The sequence below is a fragment of the Oenanthe melanoleuca genome, chromosome 5, assembly GCF_029582105.1.
Source record: "Oenanthe melanoleuca isolate GR-GAL-2019-014 chromosome 5, OMel1.0, whole genome shotgun sequence".
NCBI classification, from domain to species: Eukaryota; Metazoa; Chordata; class Aves; order Passeriformes; family Muscicapidae; genus Oenanthe; species Oenanthe melanoleuca.
This window is the reverse complement of record NC_079339.1, coordinates 26530166-26544955: the sequence shown is the minus strand read 5'-3', so window position 1 is coordinate 26544955 and position 14790 is coordinate 26530166. Positions and strand designations below refer to the sequence as shown.

At 38.4% G+C, this 14790-nt stretch overlaps 1 protein-coding gene across 19 annotated transcripts in view; it reads right to left on the bottom strand.

The window, feature by feature from the left end:
* The window catches only part of NUMB (NUMB endocytic adaptor protein), a 91860-nt gene that overhangs the window by 48975 nt on the left and 28095 nt on the right, over positions 1-14790 (bottom strand). The window lies entirely within an intron of this gene.

The window sequence follows — 14790 nt, the reverse complement described above, 5'->3', positions numbered from 1 at the left end:
TTCCTCACCCCCATCATGACCTTAAGCAAAGTAGGATGCTGTCTGTCATATGTGGGGTCACACTTCTGTCTCGCTCAGAAGGTGAAATGAATTCCACAGCTGGCAGGTCATGCTCCCCCAGAGGGAGATCAGGCTGCCCACAAGTCAGTACAGGACCACAGACAGGGCTGCCAGCAACAGTGGCAATTCAGCAGCTCCAGTGGTGCCAAATAGTCCTCACGAACACACCAGTCTGACTGAATGACCTCAGCTAGGCTAGAACTGTGAAACCCACAGATGTCTCTCATCTTTCTAAATCAAGCGTTGCTCACCCACAGTAAAACAGCTACAATGATCTGCTGCAACACACAGAGTTTGGTGGCAGAGAGTCACAGAAAGTGCACTGCACATGCTGGAAAACCACATGACTGCAATAGCCTCTTGAATCATACACTACCTGTCATCTTCCCAACTTTAAATTGTTTGGCAAAAGAACAAGAAAAGTCAAATGAGAAATAATGAGGAAAATTTGTCTTCATTCTCAAGTCCATCAGAGCAATCAACGAAGCTTCAAGCTCAGCAAAGACAGAAATATCATCTAACAACCCTTAAAGCCTGCACCCAAAGGCAGCCTTGCCACACCTGCAGCACAGTGCACTTCTACAAGCCACTCCTCAAAAACCAGACACAGTACAAAGCAAGTGGCAGAAGGTAACCAAGGCATCACTCACACAAATTTCCCCTGAATAATTCAGATTCTACCATTGCCATATTCTGCACTGCCTGCTGATGGATGCCCACAGTGGCAAGCAACAAATTTCACTTCTGGTATGAGTGAGTTTGATATAAAAGCAGTATGAGTTCTACAGCTGGGGCAAGTAGGAGATCATGCTGCTGCTGCTGCCCAAGCTGACAGATGAAATCATGTGCCTTGTGTTGCCATCTTGGTATGGAGAACATCACCCTACTTCCACAAATGACAGCTGCTTCCTGGGGTGGCAACTGAGCTGGGCAACAGAAGACAGGATGAAGAGGAAGGCAGTCTAAAAATGCCTGCAATGGAACAGCTGGCACAGGGCAGCAAGGCAGGCACGATAGGGACTCAGTGAGAAGGACACTGGATATTGTGCCAGATTCACACAACCATAAAAGTCGCCACTTGTTATCTTCACCAGCAACTAGTCACAGAGTCCACTGACTTGAACAGCACCTCCATTATTCTGGCAGGTGACTGAAGCACAACTACTCCATCCATCCATATATCACCATTCTTAACAGTATGCCCTGCCTTCCCTTTCTAAGTCCAGAAAGCTTTAAGGAAGTAAATCTTACAGAATGTGCAGTTTTCTTTTATACAGCAGGCATACAGGACTTTGATATTACAGATAATACCATTTGGAATACCATTAAATAAAGTTAGGTGGGAGACAACACCTGTCTTAACAAGCAATCAATAATACATTCCTTAATTACAACTCCACTACATATATTAGACTTCACCTTATTTACTGCGTTCGCAGGAATGGAAGTTACAAACGGAATGCAAATAGTGACTTGATGATACAGGTACTGAACTGAGGTAGAAAGTGAGCTTATTCTACTCTAGGAAAATCAGATCTCCTAATAAATTGGCATAATGTGCCACTGAGATGAGCACAGTTGGTTTGAGCATGGTACTAATAATGCCAAGGCTGTGGGTTCACTTCCTATATGGGCCATTCACTTAAGAGTTTGATGGTCTTGATGGATCCCTCTGGATTCCTTTCAACTCAGAGTATCTTGTGATAATCCCTTCTTGCTGGCAAGTTCTGGAAAAGTCGATGCTGACCCCTGGAGGACCAAGCATCACCTTATGTCGCTTTGAGATAACCAAAGGCACACATTTCACTTGGCCAGAAAACATCAGTTCACATGGTAGAACTTAAAGTCAACTCAAACTGCACCATTCTTCCAGCAGCTTTAGCAATTTTCATCCCTGGTTAACTGATGACAGTTGGTGTCCTGCAAAAACACATTAACAAAACAAGCAAATCAAAGGTTGTCTACAGCAGAATGGCTAAGGTCTGCCTACTCACATTATCAAGCACTTGCTCGTACCTCACATAACTTCTCAAAGGTCAGATTTCATTCCAAAGGCTGATTGTCCATCAGGTGCACTGCAATTATCTATATTACAGAGCCACCCTTCTACTCTGCTTATGGTTTGTACAGCATCTTCCCAGCTCAAACTCCACCTCCTGAGATCACCTACACAACAGCATCTTAACTGCAGCTCTCCGAAGCTGCACACCAATCAAACAGCACATCTAAAGGCAGTGACCTCCTCCAGTGGTATTACTTTCTGGAAAAGGAAGGAGTTCTTGGCCAAGAGCTACAAAACTTATCTCAAAATAAGAGATTTTTTTCAACATCATGGAATTTTATCCACTGCAGCAGGGCATGCTGAAAGCTTTTATATAAAGCCTTCCTACAAGCATAAATATAAGCTTTGCCAACACTGAGACTTGAGAAGTTGGATTCCTACATCACAGAACTTCTGTAACGTAGGAGCAGAAAAAGCCAAGTAGCTATTACATATATTTCTCTGACCAATTTAGTCCCATGACAATAAAATCACACAAGTGTCTACGGGCATTTGAACCACATGCCTCAAAAAGTGCAGTTGGAAGCCACAAACCACTTATTCTCAAATTTCACACTAACCAGATTTAAGAGTAGCACCAAAGTGATATTTTGCAGTGCTAAGGCAAAGTTGATGAACTCACAAGTATCACCCAAAAAGATAAATCATAAATGTAATAACATATTCTTCAGTTATTTACACTCATTATTTCACATATTCTTCAATGAAATCTATCAATTTGCAAATGTACTATTTTCAAGGGCAGACTACTTAAGTCACTACTTTTTAATTAAAGATAAATTAAGTATTTAATGAGTTCAGAGTTCTTACATTTTCCCCTCACTGTCTGTAAGAAAATACTCTACAGAGGAAGAGGCAAAAATCATGTTCTCCTTTTGCGCCTCTCTATTGTGAAATACACCCACTGAAGTTGACCACCAGCATTGTTTACACAGGGGTTATATAGAAACATATTTATAAAGTACAGTGTGTCTGATTACACAGACCGACAGAACTTCCTCAGCCCTTCTAAATCTCCAGTCTGAGTGATGACAACACCAGACAACAGTTTCCAGGACACTCATATTCACATTGCCTATTGGAAGTTCCTTATCACCAGAAAGGGTTGCAGTCCATGCATCATTGTCCGATAGCTACAGTGGGTTTTTCCATGTTCGGTTTCTTCCCTTGGTCCTTCTGTTTTCAAGTTTAACTCAAGGCTGAGTCCTTTCTTGGTCCATCAACTTGAATTTCAGAAGTTTCTTAATATTAAACATTACGTCATTCTGACTGGAAGTAGACTTACTGGTGGTACAAGATGAAACCTCCTGAACCCTGAAACTACAGCAGAAAGAACAGAATGAAATTCAGTGTGCGCTGGATTCTACACCCCAAAGCTGACAAGCAATCACAACTATATAAATTTTTATTCCAAATATTTTGAAATATCAAGTTAGTGATCTACACTTTTTTATTCCTCTTATAACTTCTCTCTCCCTGATTTCATACAAAAAAAGAAGAACTAAAGATGAAGGTGACAAAACAACTTCAGAGTCTGGAAGCAAAGGCTTTTCATAGCCTCTAACATGAACTTCTGAAATGCAACAGGCTGCTGTAACAAAGCCAAGATAACTGAGGTTATCTTGGATTGTCCTACAACCACACCCAGGAATGCAATGCATGCCAAAACTCCACAGTTGGTCACAGACATGGGCGCAGGAGGAATCGCAATGAGTACTGAGTCAGTTTCTCACCGCTGGAATAACGCATTTAGGCGGGCTTGCTATAAATATCCAGTGCTGGAGATACAGGAGGAGATTGGAGCCATATGTGGGAGACACAAATACTGATTACACACCAAGCAAAGTTCCAGCGACACAAAATTAAGGAATAAGAGGAAATTCAGGAAATGGCCTACTTTGAGGCATACAGCCTGGAAGTTCTGCTCACAGAAACAGAGCAATCAAGAAATAAGGCTGGGAAAGAAATCACGAGTTTGGGCTACAGAAAAACCCCCCTTGTATATTATATACCAATGTGTACAAACCTGTTAGTGAATTTATGTTTTCTACATAAAAAAAGTAAAATTTGTGTGAAAAACCAGATTAACTAGTAAGGCAAAAATCCCAAAAGATGTGACTGATCACCTAAGCTAACTTCACAGAACATACCTAAAGTTTGCCCAAGATTAAGATCATATTCATAGCTGAATATACATGTTATCTGCTCCAGGTTTGGCAGTTAAATTGTATTTAATCCCTTTTTTTGTTGTTCGTTTGTTTGATGGGGAGGAGAGGGTGTTGTTCTACTGCGAACATTTTTACTTCTCAAAATATTCTCTATAGGTAAGTGTCTTTTCTACTAAAAAGGATTTTAAAAATAATTTTGTTACTGCTACATTCCTCTTCTAGAAGCCGCCCTGGACTTACAAAACAAAGAATATCTGAATAGGATTTTTTTAATAGTGTTACATTTCAAAAGAGCGAAAACAAACACCTAAAGCAAACTTGTAAATTTTTTTCCTAAAGGGGTAGAAGGGTGTGGGTGGTGCAGAACAGGACTATTTGATATACTTATTTCCCTGATACTTGAAAGAAGGTTAGAAAGCATTCCTAAAATATTTGATAGTCTTGAGATTCACAGTAGGAGACTGTATTTCCTGATGGGTAATAGTATTATGTTACACACAAAAACTACTATGTTAGTAAAATTAAAACAGCTACAACATGTGAAGCTCTCAGCAGAGCCTCCATTGTGTTTGAAGGGAAACTCCAGAAGGGACCAAGGGAATTGCAACACACCAGCAAGAGGGATGACTGAACACCTGTGTAAAACCTAAGTATCCCAGGTTGATGACCATCATGTGAAGTAAATCTATGCTCACTCTGGTACAAAATCAGAACCTAGACCTCTAACTCTGATTCTCCTCTACACAATTATTTTGGGAATGGGAAAGAAAAGAAACAATGTGCTTTTTTTAGATATAGTTAACCAGAGATTATGGGAGCAGGCTATGTGTGACAGTATTACTGAATAAGCATTATGTCCCAAGTCTGAGAAGAAAAAAATTAAGGAAATAACAACTAAAATATGAATAAAAAGAAATTACCTCATCATTGGCACAGCTATTGCTAAATGACATCTCATCTAGCTTTTATAGTGACTAATTATTGGCTAGCATCACAGAAGAAATAGATTTTGAGTAGAAGTCTGAATATTAATAGCATCAGCTTAATGAATATAATGATTAAAATCAAGGCAAGACTCAAGTCTCCAAACTACAGAAACATTTAAATTTATCTACTAAATACACTGTTAGAACACACAGTGTTTATTTACATTTGTATTATATTGCATTTCAAAGGTTCAAACTTTCAACATATCAGTAACTAGTAACCTTTTCTGACTCTATTTTAAGTGGTTAAAGATTCTCCCTATGCAAACAACTAGAGGGACTTTTTAACAATCTCACTGAAGTCAAAGGTTTAGGTTGAATTCCAAGAACATGAAAAGCACTTCTACACAATGTTCTCAGTTATATTAGGATACACATTTTAAAAAGGAATAAACATCCTGAGGATGCCCAGCAATTTATTTATAATCCTTCACACAATCTCTCAAATTCTAAAGCTCACAAAATCTATAGACAAAAAGATGTCGTATTTAGTTTTTAAGAAATGATGGGGAAATTCACAAGCTTAGTTCAGGGAATAAATAGGTTAATTACACAACCAGTCAGAGAAAGGAGAACTGACAGAGTACATTGTTGTACCTAATTGAAACAAGTGCTAACGAATACCTTCTTCAACCATTTGAATCCAGTCCACCCAGGATTTGAAAACTACAAATCATTCACTTTTACCTATAGAATTAAGTTTCCATAACACTTACCATTTGAAAAAAAAAAAAAAAAAAAAAAGACTATTGTTCTAAGGACTCCACAGATTACTGCCAACACAGACTTGTTCAGTTACATCACAGACAAATCCAGATGATACAATTCCCCAAATTTCAGAATATGAAAAGGTAAAGTTCTGCAAGAGAGAGAAGGTAAGGCAAGAATGTAGCTGTGACACAGGCTTCACTGGACAGGCTGCCCTGAGACACTCCCTGCAAATTCTCTCCACCACCCACGCCCCCTCACATTAGGCATCCAGATATGACATGCAACAGGAAGCGCCTGGACAGCCTTCATTGTGGGTCAGGTACACTGAAACACTTTGGGAAACCTAAACCAACTGCACATGGCCTCAAAGGCTACAGCTGGGGTACCTAACTCACCTTTGGGAAACACAGCAGCATACACAAATCAAAGACACCTTCAGCTGCCTTCTTTTGCACACATTCTGGTAGTGCCTGCATCAGCTCTGAGACTCCAAAGCAAACATGTTCTAACAAACTATTACAGTCTTAATACCTTAGGACAGCTCAATCAGAAGCAATAGCTATATCATGTTATAGAAGCTAGCACAGTTTACTGTGACTGTCACTCATTACATTCCACCACAGCAGCAACAGACACATCCACATAAAATTAAAAATATAATCTACTGAACCACTTTTTTTTCATCTCTGCAGTTAATGTGCTTATGAAGTCCATCCTTCTGTGACAGAGAATGAAAACCAGTGACTTTTAGGAGGTAACAATAGTCTTCCACTTGGGTACCACAACTACAGTGAAACCTTCAGCAACACCCTGCCTTTTCTGCAAAGCCTGAGCAATCACATCACTGGGCCACTGGAGATGCCTCATTTCCTCTGCATCTTCAAGGCTTACGCAAGGTTTTGCCAGCCCCAGCTGTGCTCACTGATAACCTAAGAAAACTTGTAAAAAACAACTGAAAAGGAGCAGGGTAAGGACCAGAGTGAAACATTTAGGTATGTACAGCATGTAGTATGTTTAGTTCTGTAAAGTGAATTTAGTGTTATTCGTGAATCCTGCTTTCACTCATTCAAGTTTGTCTTTACGACTGACAGAGCTACTTCGCTCTTCAGTGCACATCTATAAAAACAACTGCAGACAGGATCCCAAGGTGTACTAATAAGACAGTTACAAGCCCAGACAGCAGGAAGTTCCAGCCTATTCCAAAGAAGCTTAATACTTAATGGAAGCATAGAGACCTACAATTACACAGCTAAGTCCCAATATATGTTTTTTACAAGATTAGAGCTGGAAAAGTTCACCTGTCCTGAGAAGGAAAGAAGTCGAAAGGCAGAAAAGATACAGAGGCAGCCAGGAAGACATTCCCAGAATTTCTCCCTTAAGTCTTGAATTACAGAAGTCACTGGTGGCTTTTTGCCCTCTTTAACTCCTACAATATATTCAGTCAACATAGTTTGCCTCATTAGTAAAGACTAGGGCAAATTTCCAGAATAAGTATCTATGGAAATGGGGCCTACAAATACTCAGAAATACTTTCTTTTTTTTTTTTCTTTTTTTTTTTTTTTTTTTTTTTTTTTTTTTTTTTTTTTTTAATGTCAGAAAATATACCCCTCTGCCCCCATTTGGTTATGCATACCACGGTTGTTTGGTAGTGGTGTGTGTCAGTTTCTGCATTTTTGTCCATTTTTCTTAAACAAACTTACTTATTTCTGTCATGCCAACTACAAAGTAATGCGTGGATATGGAACTAAAAGCAGAGAACCATCACTTTTATTTAGAAAATAGAAGGGAATTTGATTAACCTGAAAAGAGGCAATTTGAATCCCAATCTGAAATATATTGCAAAATTTATATAGATGGCAATTGTGGTGGCCAAGCGCAGGGAGGGAGAGAAGTACTAAGTATTCTTTTATGTGAGAAACTGAAATTCTTGCAGTTACTAAATTTTAGTTGACTTTTAGGCAACACTTCCTGACCACTTCCCAAAACTTGGGGCAGCAGAGGTGGTGACTTCAAGATGACATATTTATGGCACGCAGAACCCACATACAGCCATTAACTCTATAATTAAACACTAAAACAAGATGCTATTATGAACACAATGTCTCTGGCAATGTACCACATCCAGATGGACACTGAAATATCTTTTAGATAATTGAACTCGATATAATCTGGAGTTGGTATTTCCTGGCCAATGATGACTAACTCTTCTAGACCATCATTAAGTATCAGGAAATACCCACCCCCAACTTCAATCACTGTCTAAACATACACCAAAGTATCATGTTTTGAACACCTTCACTCACAGATAAATATCCTATAGGCAAAAATAAGGGGAAGAAAAACCATATTCATCAGTTTTCAAGTAACCAAAATACAAAAATTAAGTCCTAACATTAATAATAAAATGTGAGCTAGGGTCAGACTCCAGCTCGCTTGTACAGTTTCACAAGATAACACTGGGCTCTTCCACAGTTATCTCACTCCCTTCATGCATGCATTAAAGTGCTACCAGAATTAAACTGATCCAAACCACTACTATGGGATGGTGGGTTAGAGAAGAGCTTGGACTAGTGCTGTGTGTACTTTGCACAGTGAGGACACTGGTCTTGCACTTCCCTCTCAGCTTCCCAGGTGCACTGTCCTGCTGCCCCAACCAATTCCAGTCCTCAGCAACCCACGCTAAGAAAAGAAACAGACCAAAGAGTCTCTGTGCAAACTCCAGCCTAAAGGAGAAGCCATGCCTTTTCATCTCCATTTTCTGTTCCATTAAAAACAGCAGAGGAAAGAAAGCACTTCTTAGCTAAAAACAAACAAAGAAAGAAAAAGAACCCATGGTAAATGAAAGACAACATCACATTTATATTCAGGAAGGCTCAGGAGTGGACAATTATCCTCTTCATTTCTGTAGAAACCAAAATTAAAGGCTCTCAGTTGGAAAGTCACAGCTCTAATCCCCTCTTCCCCATTTCCCTGAAGGTACTAATAGAAAGTTTTCATCACAGCAGTCAACACATCACTATGCTGTGAATATTAAATCTAACGCAAAGAGACTGCCATGATTTCCTCACCTATCCTTTTTCCATCTTTTTTTTTTCCTTTAAAGGCAAAAGGTTTGCTTTACAACTGCCATGAGTGCACCAAGACTATTTCTAATTTACTTAGAATTACAAAATAATTTCATCTCTGATAAAATTGCTAGTTGATATTAATTATGCTACTATTCTTCTACTAGAATTCTACATACTTAGCTTAAGTTGGCATGTGGTTCTCTGCAAGTTAAACACTTCCTAATTAAATCCTGAAATCCTATCAAATAGCAATAATTTCAACTGCTACCTTGAAGCAAATCTATAGCTTGTGTATCAAGAATGATTTTGTTTCAACAATCATTCTGGTGAGTACAGTCTACTGCCTGAATAAAGCAGCTTTTTCTTTTTTTTTTATTTGAACATAAAAAATCAAACCTTTTATGAAAATTGATATTCATTCCCAACCCTCCTCCCAGAAGAGCTAACCACTTATCAAACCACTACAGTAGATCTTCTGGCAACTCTTTGAGCTGTAATCAGAGATCAGATTCAGATCTTTGGGGGAAAAAAACCACCACTACCACAACACAGAGAGCACACACACACAGAGTCCCCTTCATAATTTAATTTTAATTTATGAAGTGGGCTCTTTTCCACTCATCTGAAAACATTTTATGTGTCAGTGGTAAAATGGAATTCAGCTTTTTTGGAGAACATTTTAAGGGCAGATTTTTTTAAACCAACACCCCCATATGCAGAGTGCCACATCTAAGAAAACACATTGAACTGCTGGTTCAGAATTCTGTTTGCAGGCCAGTGAGCAAATAAGCCCCATTGGCGTCAGCTGGCATGATACCTCTGGCACTCCTTGTGTCAAGTAGCTCTCAAAATGTTACATCCATGCCGCTGAAATTAAACTAGTGACATTTTTTTTCAAACAGGGAAGCTTACATAATGAGGAGCAATAGCACAAGTAATCCAGAAGCAGCACTCACTTAACACCAACTCACTGCACTGTAAGGACAGAAATTAGTTCCTACACAGAAAAATGTTCACAAGAAACTTCCAGCAGAAAACTGGTTTAAAAAAAATAATAATTTAAAAATCCCTACCAACCCAGCCCTCTAATTCTACTATATAAAGGTGTCTAAAGTCTATATAGATGTGAAGGATCTAAATTAAGAGTCATGATTTGGGGGAAAAAATGAACAGAAAAACAAACCCAAACACTACCAAAAAACTCCCTCAGCATTTATCTTACTATTTAAAACAGCTGTGTCACATGGAGTAAAGCTACATCTACAAAGCAAGGGCAGAGTTTTAAACTAATCAGTACAAAGGTCTTCAAGAAGTGGAGTTTTCATAAATTATAGCTTTGCACACAGTTCGGTTTACAATGTGGACTTTGTAAAGATTTGAGACTTTCCTAGTGACGTGCTTCTGAGTACACAACAATATGAGGAAGTGCTGTAGCTAATACCCCTCTTCTCTGCAGACAGTCACATATCAAAGGTGCATCATTGTTTAAAATGGCTCCAGCTCCAAAGGGTGAAGATCTACTCCCTGTCCTGTCTTGACCTTAAGGGAGGGACACACTGTCCACCAAAACATCCTGTCAGGAAAGCAGTAAGAAGCGTGCTAATTTGGAGATTAGGATAATAAATACACTTCTGCTGGTTACTTATTCTGGCTTTCAAAAAAGTTGTTGTCGAAGAACAGAGAGGCTTTTCTAACCAAACCTTGCCCACGCCAGAAATCGTGGTGAACATGTTCACTTGGCAGCTGCAGGGAACTAGAAACAATGTATTTGTGAAGCTCCCCGTGTGGTAGTCTTGTGCGAAGGTTTTCCTTGTTACATTCATTCTCTTTTGAAGTTATATGTTTCCTGAAGCTGGTTTAGCAGAACAAACTGCTAATAATTATTTGCTATTTCTTCCAATATAGGAATTTGGAATTTATGTGAACATAGTCCAACTCTGTTCACTAAGTAAAGTGCATGCACCTATCTAAGGAAAAAAATGGGATGTTTACTGCTTTGGGGTTTTTTCTGTGTTTCTTTTTTAAGACTGCATTCCCAAACTAGTGAGGAGATGCCCATGACATAAGGAACAAAGTCAACAAGTATTTTTATCAGGTTCATTTTCAATATATCTTAGGACTGGCACTAAGTCCTTACAGAACAAGCTGTTTAGGTCAATAATAAATTGCAGGGCTCCTAAATAAACTGGTAATATTGTACCTACTTCTCCCATAAGTAAAATTACTGCTTTTTATTGGTCAAAAGGTCTTATTTTCTCAAGTACAAAATAAACAGAAAGACTGGTCCAAATTACTCAAATAACTACTTTAAATGTGGTTTTACTATCAGACTTTTATATTTAGCTATCAGTTCTCCCAAGATGAACAGTGATCTCTGCATTTTTCTTGAAGTTTATGCAAGTGGAAAGCATTTAGCAAATAAGCAACATTATTTCAACCTTTTTATAGTAAAATGTGTACTGAAAACTACACAAAAGCTTATTAGTTCAGCTTATTGTTATAAACCCTAACAATGTTTACTGGAGTGAATTGTGGACAAGTCTGCTCTCATATTTAGTTCAATCGCTAAGTGTCAGGAATTAGTTTGCATCTCTAGACACTTGCACTTGAAATTGAGATGTGGAGGAAAATAAGCCTGGCAGATGAGATCTCAAATACTTAGTATTTTTGCCAGCTCAAGCTTTTCATACCTTCAATAAAATGCATTACCTCATTTATTAACATCAGGTTAAGGTTAACAGCTAGGAATTTTTGAGATAATGTAATTTTATTAAACAGCAAAGAGAATTGCGCAAGCAACACACAGCAAAAGAGAAAGCCAAATCACAGAATCAAATTTGAGCTTGCATATATTAAAACCTAGTTCAAACAGTGAAGCTCACTTTCATACTGTACTTTTTAATACAACGACAATGCAACTAACACAATCCAGACGGAATAAACCAGATGTTACAATTTACAGGCTCTAGACTCATTCCTTCCAATTTATACACACCATTTTCCCTAAAGTAAAGATTGAGATCTCCATTTTTTAGGAACTAGAAGTATTGCTAAATCACAGATGCCATTCTAAATAATAAATAAATATATTAATACATGGAAAAGATTCATAAACGTATTTTTAGAAAGCATCACTACATTATGAGCTGCTACTTGGGCTTTGTACAAACTTACAGGAAAATACATCCCTCCTTCAAAGAGCTGTTATAGAATTGTTTGGTTTTCACTGTATTCTTCCTGTTCAGCTACAATTGCACTGAGCAACCTTTAAGTGCAAAAGTTAGTTTTTGTGGTCCAATTTCAAACTGAGCAAAGTCTATCAAAAAGATTTCTATGAAGTCCTGGATTGCTCACCTGCCTGTAACGCTATGGCTCTCGTATTACACTGTGTCATAAATATCTCTACTTAAAATGAGAAACCAACTCTGTTTAAACACTTACTGTCACTTCAAGATCTTCAACAAACTATACTGCAGTCATGCTACTGTACCCATCAAGGACATGACTACCATCTCTTTAAGAAAGAAAATCAATCCCATTTAATTCCTGCTTGGATCCAGACATCTGGAATCAAACATATACATGAGGAAGAACCACACAGCTGCAACTGTATAAATATTTTTCTTACCAATTCCTTGCCAAGAGCATCTCAAAATTGTAAGATCAATTTCACAGACAAGAAATAAAACTAAGGTCACACAGGCAGAAAGGCTTTTAGAATTTGGGTACTTATATTCGGCATGAGAAGTAATCCAGGGCCAACATACAGTCTTCATCTTGGATCACATTTTCCAGATTTTCCTTCCTGTGAACTTCTGGGGTGGAGCTGGTGTCTCCTTAAACTGGCATAATGATTATCACCGATTTTATCGTAAGAATTTCTGGCATCCACTTCAAATAACAATCTAGGAGACAACATACATTCCAGCTTGCGTTATTAGGATTAAAACAGGAACCCCTTTCCATTAACATATTCCTTCCAACAAGGGTTATCTAAGCAATTGCCAAACTGATTGCAGCTGATTACAATATGATGATGCATAGACGCTTAGGTGTATTTGTTAGATGAAAATACTGCAGCAAATGTAAATCTTCAGAAGTTGCACTTATAAAAATGTTCGAGAATGCCCTTTTGATATAACACCTTTTAACCCATAAAGCATCTGAAACAGTATTTCTAGATTCAGAACACCAGGAGAGGTTGGGTATTTTTGCTCACCTCCAGCCAAACATTGCGTTCTGCCTTCTCATACAAACTCATGATACCCGTACGACTTCATTATTGAAATTAATACATATGGTCATCTATCACTGATGCACTAAAAATCCATTCTTTCCTCTGACACATCTGCTAAGCCAACATAAGTAAAAAGTTAACCACAGAAGCCTGCAAAGGTGTTGTGAATACAGACGAACACCTACATCAAATATCACTGGCACCAATTCTTTGGCACTTAGACTTTGCATAATCACATTAATCAAAGTTTGGGGCTTGGTTTGGTTTAGTACTGTGGCTAAACAACATTGACAAGTATCACCATTCCAGACACTGGTCATATTTTAGAAACTTATGATGGCTTTTCCACTCATACACCACCATTCATTAATGAATAAAGCTATGGAAGGATGTCACAGTATCAGACCACAGTAAAGATACACTGCAGCAGACCAGCTCAAACCTTAGATAACAGAAAGTGATACACTGGGCTGTTTAGCAGGGAAGAACATATTTTGTTGCGTACAATGATTCCAAGTTCTCCTCCTAAAGTTTGTGAGCTATTATGTTTCTAAGATCACACTGAGTTGACGCTACACAAAGCTATTGCTTTTTGCACCTTTCAAACAACTGTAGCCACATGAGAGTTTCACTTTATTAGGTTTATGAAAACCTTCCAGAATTCACAAACTCCTACTTACTGTGCAAGTTTGGCCATGACAATTGTTATGGGTCATCCTTGTCAAGTCCTTCTTGTGGATTCCAGTTTCTTGTATCAAATGCTTTATATGGCATCACACATGATGCTTAACATACACACCAACATTTCTAATAAAGCTATTCTGATCTGCAAACACAGACAATTTGTCTGATCCTATCTTCATCCTCAAAAGTTTTACCTCTTTGCAACCATTAACTACAGCTAATGTATTTCAAAAGATGAGAACTGTGAACACAATCTTGAAAGAGAGGCGCTTCAGCAAACTCATGTGAAGTGACAATATTAGTTTTGAAGTCTAAGGGACAGCTGGACAAGATGTTGCACTTTCACAAAGAAATATCTTACAAATCACATGCAACTTGCGGCAGCAGGGATGACTGTACGACTGTGGGTCCAGATCACAGGGCTAGACAGCAGGAACCCTGCAAATTTTCAAGGAGCAAATCATTATATAAGCTGTGATCAAAACCACTTTCACATTCCTTGCCTCAGAGAACTCTGACATCAAATAACATTTAAATAATCATTCAGAGCTGTGAAAACCACCTCACCAACACTTCAAGTATCCTTTAAGTTTTAGTTTTGTTATCCCAGTCTTCTCCAGGACTTTTGATAGTTCTCTCCAAACAGTTTTTGCATATTTTAGTCTAATTGCCACACGTAAATGGCAGTATGTTGCTCAAGGCAGAGTACCAGCAGTCTGCCAGCAGCTGGTAACAGCGTGAGCAGTGAAGTACAGGGATGATGATGCTGGAATACAGACACCCTTCCAGCAGATTTGCTTGCTGAACCTTATTA